The sequence below is a fragment of the Sus scrofa genome, chromosome 7, assembly GCF_000003025.6.
Source record: "Sus scrofa isolate TJ Tabasco breed Duroc chromosome 7, Sscrofa11.1, whole genome shotgun sequence".
Lineage (NCBI taxonomy): Eukaryota > Metazoa > Chordata > Mammalia > Artiodactyla > Suidae > Sus > Sus scrofa.
In genome coordinates this window covers 70,941,534-70,960,377 of record NC_010449.5, presented here as the reverse complement: position 1 = coordinate 70,960,377, position 18,844 = coordinate 70,941,534, and the positions used below count along the sequence as shown (strand labels likewise).

At 34.9% G+C, this 18,844-nt stretch overlaps 1 long non-coding RNA gene across 1 annotated transcript in view; it reads right to left on the bottom strand.

The window, feature by feature from the left end:
• The window catches only part of LOC102165644, a 351,251-nt gene that overhangs the window by 52,747 nt on the left and 279,660 nt on the right, over positions 1-18,844 (bottom strand). Inside the window, exon 3 of the long non-coding RNA XR_002345875.1 lies at positions 8,410-8,461. This is a non-coding gene — a long non-coding RNA (uncharacterized LOC102165644). The remainder of the gene's footprint in view (positions 1-8,409; positions 8,462-18,844) is intronic.

Sequence of the window (18,844 nt, the reverse complement as noted above, 5' to 3'; positions counted from 1 at the left end):
CAACAGCAGCCCTCTCACAAGAAAGGATGCTGCCTCTCTGGGTGGAACTGAGATGCCTGTGTTTTCCCTGATCATGCAGGTCATTGCTTTTTCAGAGAGTGAGTGCTGCCTCCAGCAGCTTTTCTGGTGCTGCCCAGCTAGTCAGAGTCCCTGAGGAGTCTCTGGGTGGAAGGAAAGAACCTGTGTTTTCCCTGATCTCTCAGGGGATGAGCATCCACCACTGGCAGCATTTCTGGTGCAGGTTGGGCTCCACCAGTGTGAGGGGATGGGGGAAGGGGGCGGGGAGGGGTGGCCACCAGCAGGAACAGGAAACTTGTGTGTTATTCCCCCAGGCAGTTACTCCACCTGCTCCAAGAAGTCTGTAGCCCTAAGGGCAGGGCTGCTTCCCAGCCGTTGCTAGGCAGCTGCTATGGCCAAGTGGCTCCCAAGCTGAGGCAGGCAGTGTCCTGCAGCTTGAGAAAGTGGGCTTAGGGAACAAGGCTATGGTGGGGATCCCACTTCTTCCTTCCAGCACCTCCAAACAATGGCATCTAGTTTCTAAGCCCAGCTGGGTTGCCTCCACTTAGATGCTCTCCATTGTGGTTGCCCTATACTCTAGTTCCTCCAGGCTGTTTCCACAGGCCAACCCCAGTTTTTCCCCACATAACTGGCTCCAGGTCCCTCTTTGGGTCTGATCTTAAGGCCAAAGTTTTAGTGCCCAACACCTGCTGACACCTACCTACTGTTGCCTGTTGCCTGTAGTACTGACTGTTTGTGTAGGACTAGCTCCTTCTTAACTGACTCAGACCATTTTTTGAGAGTTCCTCTTCCATTTTTGGCTGGTCTCCTCACTGATGGGGTCACTTCCCAGGGTGTAGGAACTATTCTTCTTTCCAGTTCCCTCCTGGGAGAGCAGGTCCAATCTTGTTTACTTTTGCTTCTTTTTCTCTTGTTCTTCTTTCTTATGTCCTATCTGGTTTTATAATGTTTTCCTTGTTCTAGCATAATCTTGAGGTCTTTGTCAGTTTCTCACATATTTTCTGTGCAAATAGGTCCATGTATATTTGTATTTTCAATGTATTTATGGGAGTAGATGAGCCTTACGTCCTGCTACTCTGCCATCTTAGCCCTCTCCTGTCTAATTCATTTTTTACAGAATTTGTTTATTATGAAGAATTTATTATAACCAAGTAAAATAGTTAGCTAGAATATCTATCTGGTAGGACATGAAACTATTTACAATTATATTCAAACTGATCTAATATTTAAAATCATATAGTGGAGAGAAGTGGATTTGTTATCAATCCTTGCTATATAACCTTAGGCAAGTTAACTGACATATTTGAAGCTTGGCATCTTAATATTTTCAGTGTAATTATAATGGTACCTATCATTCAGGGAGCTTGTAAAGATTAGGTAAAAATGTATATGTAAATGCATCTATCACAGTATTACCCTGTAGATGTCATCCAAACATATTCCTTCCCTTTCCCTCTCATTCTTGCCTTGTTGTCTTTTAACCTTTTATTTCAAATTTTAATTGTACACTAATGGGTTAGTTTTTTAAGTGGCTTAGGTAATGTTGTCTTAGAGTGAAGGAGGAAAAAAGCAAAATGTTTGACTGAAAACACTTCACCTGCCCCCACATTTATCTTTACCACAACCATCTCCAATTCTCCTAGTCTTACAGTTTTCAAGCAAACTTAATAGTTACAAGTACTATCACACATATGTCATTACAAATCACAACATTGTGACATATATGTTTAACTATAAAAGTGAAGAAATCAAAATCAAAAACTTAAGAAGAGAAAGAAACTGGCAGTGAAATGAATGCGAAAGAAATGAAAGAAATGATGGGTTTAAAATGATGCACCCAGATCACCCAAATCCTTTAAATGACACGACTCAATACATCATGTAAACAGGCCATATACAACCAGGGAGATGCTGTCGTGCCACTCAAAAATTAGCCACAATGCTTAGGAAACAATCATTAGGGATTTATAGAGCATCACAGTCTCCAATTCATGGATCTGCATTTTCTACAGCTGGGCCACTAGCCTGTAGCATTTGGCTGCTTCCATGGTTATCGAGTGAGTCTTCCTATATTCTAGAGAGTCTTCAATAGTACCCACTTCTGAATATCCCTGGAATCCCAGTCAACTGCAGGCTTAACTAGCTCACATAACTACATTTTTGGACAACCTTAGTACTGTCTCATAGTATTATGAATAAAATCTTGAACTTAATCCATTTAGCACTATTATGATGTACCCAGATCACCCAAATCCTACGGTACATACTTGAAAAGGACAGCAGAAATTCACCAGATGAAATTAAAGAAAACACTTGGGAAGCTCACCTGACTAGAGGTACACCAGCTCCTAGAAGAATTAGGTACAACTGAAAACTGCTATGTCAATTAATTGCCCCATTATTTGGCATCATTTTTTGGCAAAACTTCCCTGACTGTGCAGGCAAAGATTTCAATATCCATTTTAGAAACAGGACAAAATATTAAAAGCAGTAACATGTCATAAATGCTTGGTTCTGAGGAAACAGTATTCAGCATAAGACTGAGAAACCTGTTAGGTATCTGACCCTCTTTTCTTATATCTACTGTTCTTTACCAACTACTGCCTTTCACAGCAATCACAGTTCTCAAGATGAGACATTCTCACTCCACACAGAACAAAGCTATACCTTGGAAGCCAGTCACGAAAGACCATATACTGTAGGAATCCATTCATATTAAGTGACCAGAATAGACAAATCTATAGAGACAGAAAGTAGATTAGTGGTTGCCCAGGGCCAGGAGACAGTGGGGGGATGACAGGTGACTGCTAAAAGGTACAGGGTTTCTTTCTAGGGTGATGGCAACATTTTTCAAATCAACTGTGGTTATTGGGTCATAGCTGCACAACTTCGTGGTTCTATTACAAAACCACTGAATTGTACCCTTTAAATGGGTGAATAGTAATGAATGTTAATTATATTTCAATAAAGTTTTTATAAAAACATATTGGAAAGGAAGACAGACCCCAAAAGAGAAGCAATCAGGAGGCTCTTGCACATCAAGTCATACCTGAGGAAACAGTAGACAAGCCTGATGTAAGGAGCTGGTTTCTTGCACACTATTTTGATATAATTATGACCCCTTAACCCCTGACTTGACATTTTTAAATGCATATCTAAATTTTAGATTTTCAACAGATTTCTAATTTTGTTTTCTGATAGCAGAGTCAGTGTTTTGTAGACAGACTGCATTGGCAAAACCAAACCAAGCAATGAATACAAGCTTAATGACAAAATAATCTTGTGTTTTGGGGCTGTGTGTTATGAGGCAGAATAGAAGAGCTGAGGTTCACGGCTAATGGAAAAAATGCCATCAAGTATAAGGGCATCTAAAGCATATTTCCTTTTCAAATCTGCATATATTATCCCCTTTATACCTATACAATTCAACAAAAGCAATGTATGCATACATGTACTATCCAACAAAAGCAACATTCCCTACAAAGAAATGTTAAGCTTCCTGCAGATCAAAGAGCTAGCCAAATTTCCCTAAAACTAAGATTACTCTTTCTAAAATAAATTCTACTCTGCACCCTCATCCTCACGACTTGAGCAACATGAAATGAAGATGGAAAACTAAGCCTGCTACAAATCAGAAGCTATGAAAGTTCTTAAATGACCTTAATTTTTAAAATTACAGATATTAATTCCAAATATTTAGAACATATTTGGCCCAATTCTGTCAAAGTCTACCTTCAATGAGAAAGTTTCCTTTATTTTTACTAATTCACTAGTTTTATATGCAGTAAAATAACAGAGGTTTTGAATAAGTTAAACTGGCTTAATGGCAAGTATCAGTTTTCCTAAATGATTACTATTCTTTTGCACAGGCAGGATAATTAATTTGTGAATGGTCTTTGTGGTCTATCTTCAACTATTCTTATACTACATAATCAATTAGGGGTATTATTTTTACAGATAAATGAGTACACAAGTAGGTTTACAGCAAATTGAATTTGTTAAATATATTTGTTATGACAAATGATTTCTGACACAAAAATTGTTCACTGCATACAGAACCCCAGAGAAGTGATGAAACAAGACATGTGATGTTGTGAGTTATATGGGAGCAGGGTAGGGTGAGAAATCACAGATAAATTAAAAACTGGCAAGTATCTCCTAAAATAGAGCCACTATTTAGGGGGCATAAGAAAAAGTGATTAGTCACCATTTTGATCTATTTAGAGAAATCCATAGGTTGTTAAGAAATCAAGAACATTTTACTATCATTCATGCTACAAAATGCACTTATAGTCACACTATGTCCAAAAGGATCATAAAAAAAACAGTGCAAAAGAAAAGAAATCCAAGAAAATAAATAATAATTACAAAACTATCAACATTTTTCAAAGTTACAACAGTGACTTTCTCAAAAAAAAATGTGAATTTATTTTAAATGAAAAAAGAATCCTCTCTTTGAAAAATCAAAGACTCATTTCACAGATAACTTACACCGCATTAATGATCTGATTAACACAGCACAATGAAGGTCATAGTTTTTTTTTCAAGTTAGGTCTGAAAGATCAATATAAATACGGATAGGGAAGAGTGTTTTGTACTCCAAACTCCAAGATTCCAGCTCTGTCTACTTTCCTGTTATAATTTGTAAAAATCTTAACAACACAGTGATTCAAGTTTTTGTACTTTCAATGTGTTAGAGGACAATGCATCTTGGTTTGAAGAATTTGCTGTATCCAAAGTCTGGACCAGTACTTGACCACGATGATTAAATACATAAAATGATAGGTGATTCTTCAATGTGTCAAATGCCTTATTTTTTAGTTCTGAAGTGGCATCCATGTCTTTAAACTCCTCCACAATATGAACTATACCAAAAATGGTAACTGCAAAGGCCAGAAGTGTCTGAAGAACTATATCTATTGGCAGTGATTCATCTTCCTTTTCTGTTAATCACATATAAGAACGATGCTGTGCAGAGGAAAAGGCCTCTTGGGCTAGGGCCCAACAGCCTCTTCCACAGAGATGGGGCCATGTCTCCCAGGCAGGAAGTTTCTTTTCATGCACTCTTCTAGTCTTAGGTGACTGCTGAGTTCCAGAAATTCTGTCTGAATTCTGAACACAGGTGGTTTGGCGAGGATGCCAGAATAGTACATATACCAACTGTGTGGCAACAATCTCTACAAGATTTCATTAAAGAACCAGCAAATAATTTCTACTTATATTTTACTGTCCACTTTGAATTACAAGAGAAGCTGGAAAATTGTCCTTTAACTGAGCATATTGCTCCCCAGAATACATCGGAATCCTATTACTAAGAGAAAATGTAAAATTGTCATTGTAAGGCAAGAAGACTCTGCTTCTGAAAACTGACATTTATTTACTAGAAACTTGAGATATTGCAGGGCTTTAAATAGCGACATAAAAAACTTCCATCAAGTAGTATTAAGGGAAAATGTGGGCTATCACCCCAATCAGCCAAGTCAGGTACTATACTTCATTGGTTTCTATGTCTTTCCATTATTGTGATTTATTATTCCCTACCATTTAAGCATCTTTAATGAAATTGACAGGAAAACTTCATTAACTTTCATTTAATTAACCTTATCTGATAATTAATAAAAAATGATTCTCCCTCCATTTACAATTTAATTACAGAGTTAGATAATAAAGTTCTCTCTGATTTTCATTATTCCATACTGACACAATTCAATTATTTATAAATTTTTAATAATACATATTTGAAAATAAGCTATACATTTCAATATTCCTAGAATTTGAATCAATGATTTAAAATTTTTTGTTTCCTTGTTTAGTCATATTACATTATTCACAAACAATTTTTAGTTCCACAGCATATTTATCTAATAATAATAACTAACAATGGCAACAATATTAGTAACAGATAACATTTGTTGCTTGCTTACTATGTGCCAGACATTTTATCATTTATTTTATAAAAGACTTAAGGGCTTACTGTTATTATCTTAATTATAAAAATGAGAAACTGAAGTTTAGAAAGGTTAGGTCATCTGCATGGGGCCACCTATTTACATAGAACTGGGGACAAACTCTAAATATAGGAAAGCTTATACTCTTAAAGACCATGTGATTGATCTTTGGTCCTGTTGGCATTTAAGCTCTACCCCAACTCTAGAACCACTATTTCCAGATTTCTTTTAACATGAAAAAAGTAATTATTGTCTAGGCTATAGAGTCATATCTTCTTCTTCGCTAAAATATATAAAACATCTGTAGACAAAGTCTATTATTTTCATAGTACACAGGGTAAAGAGTACAATTATAGAATAGTGTAAGCCAAAATAGTTTTTGCTATAAATTTCATAAGAACTGAGAAAATATTAGATCAGGTTAATAAATCATAGTATTTCCAAGCCAAGAATGGGCATATGCTTGAACATACATGAACAAAAACTATTTTTATAATTTCAATTTGTTAATATTAAATATTTTACAAAGTCATAAGCATTACATATGCTTATCAACACATATATTTTAAGTAGAGCTTAATGATATTAATCAAGTATTAATTATTATTATTTTTTTATTTTCCCACTGTACAGCAAGGGGATCAGTTATTCTTACATGTATACATTACAATTACATTTTTTCCCCCACCCTTTCTTCTGTTGCAACATGAGTATCTACACAAAGTTCTCAATGCTACTCAGCAGGATATCCTTGTAAATCTCTCCTAAGTTGTGACTGATAAATCCAAGCTCCCGATCCCTCCCACTCCCTCCCCTCCCATCAGGCAGCCACAAGTCTCTTCTCCAAGTCCATGATTTTCTTTTCTGAGGAGATGTTCATTTGTGCTGGATATTAGATTCCAATTATGTGATATCATATGGTATTCTTTGTCTTTCTGGCTCATTTCACTCAGTATGAGATTCTCTAGTTCCATCCAGGTTGCTGCAAATGGCATTATGTCATTCTTTTTTATGGCTGAGTAGTATTCCATTGTGTATATATACCACATCTTCCAAATCCAGTCATCTGTCGATGGACATTTGGGTTGTTTCCATGTCCTGGCTATTGTGAATAGTGCTGCAATGAACATATGGGTGCATGTGTCTCTTTTCAGTAGAGTTTTGTCTGGATAGATGCCCAAGAGTGGGATTGCGGGGTCATATGGAAGTTGTATATATAGATTTCTAAGGTATCTCCAAACTGTTCTCCATAGTGGCTGTACCAGCTGACATTCCCACCAACAGTGCAGGAGGGTTCCCTTTTCTCCACAGCCCCTCCAGCACTTGTTATTTGTCGATTTATTAATGATGGCCATCCTGACTGGTGTGACGTGATATCTCATGGTAGTTTTGATTTGCTTTTCTCTTATAATCAGTGATGTTGAGCATTTTTTCATGTGTTTGTTGGCCATCTGTATATCTTCCTTGGAGAAATGTCTATTCAGGTCTTTGGCCCATTTTCCATTGCGTTGTTGGCGTTTTTGCTGTTGGGTTGTATAAGTTGTTTATATATTCTAGAAATTAAGCCCTTGTCGGTTGTATCATTTGAAACTATTTTCTCCCATTCTGAAAGCTGTCTTTTTGTTTTCTTTTTGGTTTCCTTTGCTGTGCAAAAGCTTAATTCCAAAGCCTATCATCAGGTTTTTTATATCTTTGCTATATTTATTCTTGAGTTACTTTTATTTGTCAGTCTGCAATCACATAATACATGTCTTCTGAGTCTTCTAAAAAAGTAACATCTGTATAGTAACTGAGCTGCATGGAAAAATTCTTGGATAACAATCATTTTTTACTCAAGGTTATAAAAATATTCCATTTTTGTCTATCATTTGCTGTTTAAAAAATTCTCTCTACCTTTATTTTCCTTAAGTAATCTTATTTTTAATCCAGAATTTTTTTATTAGACTTTACTTTTGGTTTTGTGTGAATGTGTGTACATGTGTGTTGTATTCTTTTTATTTTAGTTATCTTGTAAAACAGTGAACCTTGTCTAGAATCTATCTGGTGCTTGTGAGATTTGAAATATGTCTAATTGCTGCTATGTTTCATATTAGTATTTTATGATTATAATTCTTGTTCCATATCTCATTTACTTATCATGTAATAGCTAATAATTATGACTATGTTCATGATTTATATTACATTGCCCACTATCTCCACTCTAGTCTCTCCACGATTTTTTTCTCCATTTGCTTTGTATTCTAGAAGTGTTTCGCAAGTTTATTTGCATATTCTTAGTTTGCTATTTACTGCCTTCCATTTTAGTTTCTGCATTGTTGACATCATCATTCTTTCCAATAATCTAATCCTGGTTTCCTTGTATTTTGCCCTATTATGGTATAAGAATAGGAAGGCGATATGCATACTGGTTAAGGACACAGCTTCTGAAGCCATCTTCACTTACCAGTTATATCCAAGGGGTAGTTACTAAACTTCTCTGTGTATCAATTCCTCATCTGTAAAACAGAGGAATAATAGCAATTTACTCAAGGATAGTTGGGAATAAGTGAATTAATATATATGAAGTTATCAGATGTCTGTCTGGCATGTAGCATTACTATACAAATGTGTTATCACTAATAGATATGAAACAACTCTGTTCTGAATAAAAATATTAAATTGTTCACACTTAATATTTACTTATATTTCCTGAAATAACTATTCATGAGAAAGACTTTTTAAAAGGGTATTTAGAAATTGTTCTCTTTCTTTAAAGTTGGAGAATGTTTTCATTATGCCATGTGAGCTAAGAAATCCACCCAGTATAAAGACCTCTAGCCAACCTGGATTTAGAAGTCCTAAGGAAACCTGCTAATTTCATTTATAAAATCAAAACTAGGATTAACAATATACAGAGATTCTTCATGGAATGGGGAAGTTCTATCTCAGGCCCCATAATATCCATCCTTCGGTCTTTCTTAGAGCTTAAACATTGAAGTTTGAAGAGACAGATATTGGCCATGATGACGATGATCATACATTTTCATCATTGATATGTGATATACAAATATAAAACCAGGAAATGGAATTTAAAATGAATCTAAGGGCAGGGTTGACCACTTTAGAAAAGATGGTCATTTAAAATGTCTTGAAGAAACATCAGTTGACGCAATGACTGAATAACAAGAAGTAGTCAAATCATGGAAACATCTCAATATGATGTTCAGTTCCTGACATGAAAATGAGTCTGCTGGGCTCAAAAAAGCAAAAGAAAGCCAATATGGATATCAAAATGGTTGAGGGACAGGCTTGACATGAGGTCAAACAAGATACAGCAAAGAGAAAATCATGTAGCAAATTATAGAGAAAGGAAAAATATTTTATTTTGAAAGACTATGAGAAGTTTGATGCAAGGTATAATCATTATGCCTATTATAAGGATGATTGTAAGTGCAAGTATGAAGCATACAAAACCATTAAGAATATCACTGCAGTTGAAATGAGAGATGGTAATGCAAATGGGTGGTGACAGTAAAAATATTGGAGGATAAGTTATGAGTCTGTAGAAATGCAAACAGAACTTATATGGGAGGCAAAGGGAATAGAGGAGTCAAGACTGACTAATATAAACATACAACTTAACGCACATAGATACACATATATAAAATAGGTATATGTATATTAAAAATGTATGCATATGTACACACAAACATATCTCTTTAGATGTTCATGCTCCATTTTTCAAAATTCTGACCCAAACTTTATATCCTATAAGAGAATCCTAAGGCATAGGTATAATGGAAGTCCAAATTTGAGGAGACTAAAACCTGAAAAAAGGTCAGGAAATGAGGAATTGGGCATAAAATACAAATGTTAGAGGAACTAAGAAAAAATCATCAGAAGTAGTAACTGATTACTTTGGGAATTGGTGGAAGTTGGTCAAGTAGAAGAAAAAAGCAAAGCTTTGTCCAAGATTTAGAGGCTGTTTGCTTTGAAGAATAGCACTAACTTTAAGAGAGATAGGCAAGACACAGTGGGTGTCAGTTTGAGAAGAGGGTCATTGAGACTTATTTTTAAAATATTGAATGACAGAAAGGTTAAGCAAGTGGAAATCCCTAGTGTTCTTTGGGGATTTGGTACCATCTCTCAGGAGAGAACAAGATTAGAGAGCATCTGCATTGAGGAGGTGATGGCTAAAGCAAGCAAATAAACAAGGTCTTTGCAGGAGAGAATAGAGAAAGGATCAGAGAACAAAGATAACATTTCTAAAAGTACTCTGCCTCATCCCTTACTGTTTCTTTTTATTGGTCATAAATCTCTAAAAGCAAATAAAGGATCTGTCATGGATAAGCCTTTTGGCGGGGGGGCGCCCTATAGCATATGGAAGTTCCCAGGCTATGGGTCAAAAAGCCACAGCCACAGTAACACGGGATCTGAGCCATATCTATGACCTACACCACAGCTCAGGGCAACACCGGATCCTTAACCCACTGAGCGAGGCCAGGGATCAGACCCACATCCTCATGGATTCTAGTTGAGTTCGTCACAGCTGAGCCACAAAGGGAATTTCCAGATTAACCATTTTTAAATTTCTGTTTCTAATTTCTGCTTAAAGTATAACTACTACCAAATTCATATTCTTTAGAAGTAAGGATAAGACAAGATACATGAAAGGATTTCTCAGTAATTTCAATATGGGCAAGTTGTGTTTTAGATTTTTCTTTTATTTAAGGCATTTATATTTAGCGCACCTCCTTTAAAGTCTACTGCTCTGCAAAAACAGCTCACAAAGGGGAGACTAAAACGGTGTACAAAATTTGATATGAATTATTACTTTATTCTCAAAATAAAAAGATGTACACATTTGTAGTCTCCTGTCAGAAAGAATTACAATACATATTCTTTATTTTAGTAAATTCAGTAGTTTTCTATTAGCTTACTTTCTTCAATTGTTTTGGAAAATATGTTAGCCACCTCTCCTCAGATTTATAGTTTTCAGTAATACTGTATCTTGCTTGATCTCTCCAGAGTGATGGTGCTGGAAATAATCAATAGAGATAATCTGTTCTATATGCTTTCTTATAAACTGAAATCTCTCTGATACTAAGTACTTACTGGTGGATCTCAAATTTTAAAGTACATCAGATGCACTCATGGTGCTCTGTAAAAATAGAGATTCTGGGAATCTGGCCCCAAAGATCCTGATTCAGAAGCCTGTAATAAGGTAGGAATCTGCATTTATCACAAGCACCCCAATTGATGGACCACAGTCTATTAAACACTAATTGAAATGTTAATAGGTTGCCTAACATTGTATTCAATGACATAACAAAATAGGTGGTCTTGTTTAATATCAATTCTGCAAAGAATTTTTTTGCATCAGTTGGGGTGGGAAAGACAGGCTGTAGTTGAGCACCTTCTGTAATTATCATCCTGATATGTTCTTTGTTTCAGATGGATACTAAATTACCCTTACCTTCATATGACTCATTTTTTTCAATCATTCATTAGATTTCTCAAAAAATTCCACTCATATTATTATAGTAGTTGCATGATTTTGTCATGAAATTACTTTTAACCCCTTTTCACAGGTGATTAAATGCTGGATCTTACATTTTAAGGTCATAAACTTGGTAGAACACCTAGACAATGATTAGTCCCAGATGAGTATTATTACTTATAATTCCTGTTTGTTTTCTTAAATCAAGATTATATATATATTATATATTATATGTTATATATATTAGAGCACTTTTATAATTAATATTCATAAACCTATCATTTATGACAAAAGATTTAGGCTATGGGGAGATTTTTAGGTCTTCACTAATTTTAAAATATTCAATAATTATTACAGGGAATAGATTGGAAACAAAGAGAATATCAGTCTTAGAAAACTTCTTTAAGTGTTTGTAAAAGTCCATTTTAGAAATCTGTTCTTTCAAAATCATACCTCTCACAATGAAAACCAAATTGAAATAGTCTCTGGCAGTTCTCTGAAGTTGTTAAGCAACTACGTGAGGAGAATTATGATTTTGGAAAGTCAGAGAAACTTGTATTTGACATAACCTAAATTCATTTAGAGATTCTCTAAGTGGATGGTCAAACTTAACTGACATTTGAAATCAAAAAACAATACTGACTTTGAGCTAAGTTTTTGAAAGATTTAATTCACCCCTCCTCTTTGTGGTGTATATTTCACCCCAAATTGAAGCAAGCCTGCAAAATTCTAACACATGAGCATAGTGCATTGAAATGGTAGACAATTGATCATTTGTTTCAAGATCTTTCAGAGCAACCAAAATATATCCTGATGAAGCTCTGCACAATTGGAGGTGCACCGATGCTGCTAAGAATATTTCATTTGGGCCTAAATTTAATTCAGATATTTTGAATATTTATATTAAAAACCTCAATCCTCAGTCCTACTCACTTTGCTTCCACAAGTTTCCATTGATGATTATAAGAAAAATACACATCAAAGAAGTGTCTAGATTATATGGTTTGGGATAAAAATTGAGCAACGTCTATATGATATTTATTGGCTGGTGTTGTCGTGAGATGTATAGCCAAGGGAAATATTTCTTTTAGAAATGTTTGAGTTCTATCTATGGATTCTTAGGGCAATTCACTTTTATTTACCAAAAAAATAATTTCCATAAGAATTCACTAAAAATCTAAACTTCATCCACAAAACCTAATTAGAATGTTTGAGATTTAATTATATGACACCTAATATAATATGTGATGGTAGACTATAACAATAACATATGATTTTGGAACTTTATACTTCATGAAGCTATAAGATGTAAAGAAGTAAATAATCAATATGAATAATGTATATCTGTCTTTAAATAAAATGTAAAATAATTAAGATCTCTTTACAAAATTTGCTTGAGTATTCAGTCCTATAAAGTACATATATGTACATTATCTAGGGTCAAATTAAAGCTCTGTTAAATACATTGTAGGTATAAAATCACTGAATTGATTTTATAGGATAAAGGTAATAATTCTCATAATGAAAAAAAAAAGGTTTTTCTACTAATGATGGATTATCTCTACTTCCTAGAGAGAGGTCTTAGTGTTTGTATGCATGTCTTTTCCTATTCTCCCTCAAAAACTCCATAAATCTCTAGCCCAATAAACTGGCTCTTATTCATATGGTACTGCCTCATAGCTACGCGCTCTAATTAGTCAAGGTCGTTTAAATACATTTTGCATGAAGCACCTAAAGCTCAATGTGCCATTTTGTGTATTTATCAAATTACTAATCAATATGCTACACCACAGATACCACTAGGCCTTCAGCTACCAGAGAATGCTACATGAATTAAAATTGTCCAGGCTGTCATCTGCATAAACAAAATTAGTGTACGCAATTATTTTTCATGATAGAGGGCAACAGAAAGCATTCTGAATAGAAACAAATCACCATCAGTATTTTACATAAGCTTGAAATGCTTTATTTTAAACTTTAACCAAGCTAGTATTAAACTAGCTTCGATTTCACTTTTTCTCTCCAACATATTACCTGCACTCTATTGGTGAAGTAATTTATTCCATCCTCTGTGGAGTGCTGGGATCTTATTTGCCAGCATATTTATCTTCCCTGCCACTGCACTGTCATTCATCTGCAATCTCCACAAAGGACCAGACCTGTGCAGAATTGCAATTAGGATTGATTCAACTAAATCCATGCCACAGAACTGATGCTGACAGGGTGACCTCAAGAGAATTTAAGATGCTAGGTTAGAAAACACACACACATACACACATACACACAATTTAGCAGTTTATTTTCATGATTTATTAAGTTCTTCATTTGCTTTTTATACCCTGGACCAGAATAGACTTTTAAAAGCATTTTGGTACCACAATGAAAAGGTAAACGGCTTCTCAGCAATTTTGAAAAACCTAAAAAAGAAATTTCTTGGAAATCTCTATTTTGAGGTTTAAAGGGCAGTTTGAATAGAAACCTAATTTCCCTGAGGTTGTGGGTCTTGAGCTTTCTCTTCAATCTATGAAGAAGTGAAACAGAATGCAAAGAAATACAGATAAAGTTGCTCTGTTCGCACATCCTTGTTGTGACTGTTCTTCAGCTGTTCCATCATAATCACCAAAAGAGCATCACTGGGTGTCAGCTTAATGTATACTAATAGAATTTCCTAAATAATTCTTGGTTCAGTGCGACAGGTTTTTGGTTTCAAAAGGCAGCAGCTGCAAGCACAAGCAATAACCTAAGGGTCTCCTGACTTATCATATATAACAAGTCTTATCAATCCTGAGGTTCGGCACTTTACATTAGGAGTCATCAATTACAGATGACCTGTCCTCATTCTTGTTACATAGTAGAAGGGAGTAAAGTTTGCCATCAGGGAATGAGTCAAACTTACTCTGTAAAGTAGAAAGGAAATTGGAAACGGATAATAACAGTAGCTTGGTAATCTTCTCTAAGTAGATTTTCTTTACATTTGTCTCTCGGGAGACTGAATTTTGCTTTCCCAAAGGGATAAAGTTGGATGGGTAAGAACAATCTGATTTAATCTAATAAGGGAAATGAGAACATTGCAGAAAGCAAAATTCAATAAAGGAAAATCAAACTGAGCAAAGGAGAGGATTATGTAGTTTGGTTAATAGAATAGGGGATGAGGTGTCAAAATGTCCTCATTCTTTTTTCCTGCTTAACCAAATCACTTCAAGAAAAAAAGATTTTTAAAAAAAGAGAGAAAAAGATCTCCTTCCTCAATACAGTGAAAGTCTATCATAAGGTGTTATAAAAGGCATTAAGATTTTGTTTTTTTAAAAAGTACATTGAAATTAATTTTGTGAGAGAAATGATAATGAGCTCCATTCTCCTACATAAAGACCAGATTTTTACTTTCTTATAGAATAAATTATAATAAAAAATCTACACTATCTTTTCATCCTGGATCAAGAAAATACCTGAAATGCTAGCTGACATTTTATATATAATTCTTAGAATTGTCTATAAGAATTCAAGAAGGAGAAAGTAAAATTTCATCCAGTATCACTAAAACTATTTCAGTGTAGATTTACTGAAATCTTAGTTTCAAGACCTGTAAGCAAAGCCAAACTCTACAATATATCTTATATTCACAATAGTATCATACATAAAATAACTTTTGGAGAAATAATGAGCTAGGCTGTCTATTGTCTGTATTGCTATCCATATTAACCAAATAGCATGATACTATTTATCACCATACTGCTTTTTATATTTTATTACTACCAATCAGAAAAAGTATCTTGTATATACATGAAAATTTTTTTTCATATTATTGATCCCTTGATATTTGAGTAGCAAGATGAGAAGGAAAGTGTAAATTATTATTAACTATTCTAAAATTTATAGTAGCAGTTGAGATATAACCCTACTTACAGAAGAAAACTATTTCCTGTTTCTGTTTTTAACTGTTAAACTTCTTTTATGAAATACTAAGAACCTCCAGTAGAAATGAAATTATATATAGCAGCTACAAAGGCAATTAAAATAATTATCAAAAGAGAAAAAGTGCTTCATGAAGTATTTGTGGCAGTAGGATACAATCTAAGTTTGCGTCTCACTTTTGCATCACAGAAGCTAGGTATCATCACCATGAGGTAGTTTTAAATGTAGGTGAGTCACATTAACCAAACTCCCCAAATACTGATTCATATATCTAAATGCTACATTTTAAAACTCAGAATATGGAATATGTATTTCTAGTTACAAAAATGTATCAATTTGTTTCCTGTAACACTATTCTAAAAATTAAGATCCCTGAAAAAAAAAAAAAAAAAAAAACACTTAGAATTATAAAGTAGTTATGTGTGTGGGAAGTTAGAGCAAAAGGAGTCTTTTTTGCCTCCTATTTGATCCCATCTGTGGTAAAGCCTGAAGAACTTTTAATGGTAGTGTCAACCAAATATAGCAACCGAGTAAGTGCTGAAAACATCTTACTACCCACTTCCAATATTTTTTTTATTATTCAACAATGTCTTCTGTCATTAGAATACTTCCATATAAAAGACATGTTTTCATTATGTTATTTTTTAATTAATTACACTTTGTTGCCTTTTTTTCATAGACATACTTTAAAAAAGAATCTCTAGTCTAATTCAATCACAAATATGAATTACTTTATGGATATTTTATGCTTCAAAAGCTTTTCAAAGATGGCTAATTTTATCCACTAGGTTAAGCGTTTTTATTTTTAACTTCTGACATACTTTTATAAATTTAATTTTTTTTTTGGGGGGGGGTCTTTTTAGGGCTGTACCTGTGGCACATGGAAGCTCCCAGGCTAGGGGTCAAATGGGAGCTGTAGCCTGTAACTGCAGGCCTACACCACAGCAACACTGGGATCCTTAACCCACTGAGCAGGGCCAGGGATCGAACCCTCATCCTCATGGAAACTAGTCAGGTTGGTTCATTATTGCTAAGCCACAATGGGAACTCCCCAGTATACTTTTTAAAATGTGGGCTGTTTATTCTATTAAAGCCTATTGACTGCTATACACTGGCTGATTCCAAGTATTATTTGTATAGACAGAATACAAAACTCCACAAAAATGTTCTTATGCATCAGTAATTTTTTAAATAGCATTTATAATGTTATTATTGGCTATTAAAGAAACTCATGTTATATAAGTTTGATATTTTTATCTATAGATAACAGAAAATCTCTCTTAAACTGGCTTATAAGAGTATTTATTATTTCATATAACAAAAAATTCAAAGCAAGTACCATTCTAAGGCTGGTTTATTCACTGGTTCAATAACATAATCAGAAATCTATGTATTTATATGATCTTTCAGCTCAACCAACCTCAATAGCAGTGCTATTCTGTCCGATGGTGGCCAAACAGATAGACAGACCTGGGACAATTTGCAACATACCAAGAGTCAGCCATAAAAAGGTCTATTCCTTCTTGCTCATTTTTATTTTATAAAAGCAAGAATAACTTTACCAAAGGCTTCCCTAGATATTCCTCTCACATCTCATTTGACTCCTATATATCATGACCATTTCTAAATCAGTCACTAGTAATAACAATGGAATCAAATTTTTTTAGCAAACTAGTAATTCCCAAACTTGACTATGTATCAGAATAACCAAGAGGGATTATGAAAATACAGATTATGAGTTCCCATCAAAAAAGCTACATGTCAATAAGACTTTGATGGGTGAGATAAGTTACACTGTCATAAGTTCATGGATGATGCTAATGCTTATGATCCTGGAGCCACACTTCAAGAAATGCCGCTCTGGTGTATGCACTGATCATCTCAAAGACTGTACAGGAGTTCAAAAATCCCCTTATAAAATCAGGAAGTAACTTTCATGCCAGAAGAATCAAATTCAGTAATCTTATGATGACATTCACAAAAGGTTCAAGCTTGAATAGATTAAGGAAATTAAAACAAATGTGACCCAGGACTTATGGGTACATTTTTGTTATAAAACATTATGACAACTTGTTGAATATAAATATTAAGAAAATACATTGCATTTTGAGTTCATGCTCAGGCTCAAACTGAGACTTTTGAAGCCTAGGAAATGTAAAAAAGACACAAAAAATCAAATATAAGTTAAAAGCGACAAACATTTTTTCTGGTTTACAAAAAAGGAGAAGAATCTATGGCAGACCAATAGTTTATTTGGAACAAAAAACAATCTTAGTGAGACACAGAGAGAATTTACAACACAAGTGAGATATGAAAAGGCTGTGTGGGAACAAACTCAATGGACATTTTCTTTGTCTGTAGAATAGATAAGAATAGTCAAATTGATGTCAGCATCATCGCAACATGAGATAATCTATTTCTCTCTCCTCTTCAATCTACAGCCAGTAAAACATCACAAGTCAAAAAGCTCCTCTGCTTAACATACTGGGATACTGGAGAATTCCACACATCTGTACATCTAAATGTAGGTAAACTAGAACATATATAGGAGGCAGAATCAGGGGAACAGCAGAGGCAGTGCCTGTTATAGTTGATCCCTGGGGTTTACCAAAGAACCTGATAACATCAGTCAATGCTTGCAACCACAGGGAATTGAATATCAGTGGCATCAGGGCCTGTGATATGTCTGTTTAACTGCACAGGTGCCCACAATACCCACCCACCACCACCTACAGTGAATGGTACCTACAACCCAACAACCCTAGTCATAGCAGGAACACCCACAATGCCAGATTCTTCCCCACCGTACCCCATCCTCCATGATGGAGAAGCCTGAATCCCAGGAGACCCCCAGATGGCAGAGATACCTAATGCCCTAGTGCCCCAGGAAGAAAGATTGGTGATACTGGCAGCAGCATGGCATAATCACAGCAGCAGTAAGTAAGGAACCAGGTGACACCTTCCACCAGGCAGTGTAGGTGGAAAGTGTCAACTCAAATATAACTAGAGGCAGCGCCAGGTAAGAGAAACCAAAAACGTGTGCTATATCGCCACCTACTGGAAAATGCAAGAAAGGCTTCTAATTACCAATTTACTGAATGATTAGAATCCATCCTAAAAAGGAAAAAAAAAAAAAAAAAAGCTTAAAGAAAGGTATTCACTGCTTCTCAAATATGGCAGAAAAAACAAACACACAAAGACTCATCAAGCACTAATGAATGACCACAGTAACCCAATATCACAAAGAACATCACATATCTCCAGAAATTAAAGTTAAATTAAATTAAATTAGTGGTGGGATACTCCCATCTACCTCACAGAGAATTTAAAATAACTTATACTTATATAAGAAAATTTAATGGGAGTTCATGCTGGGCACAATGGCATTTGTGGCATCTCTGGAGTGCTGGGACATGGGTTCAATCCCTGGTCTGGCACAGTGGGTTAAGGATCTGGCATTGCCACAGCTGTGGTGTAGTTCACAACT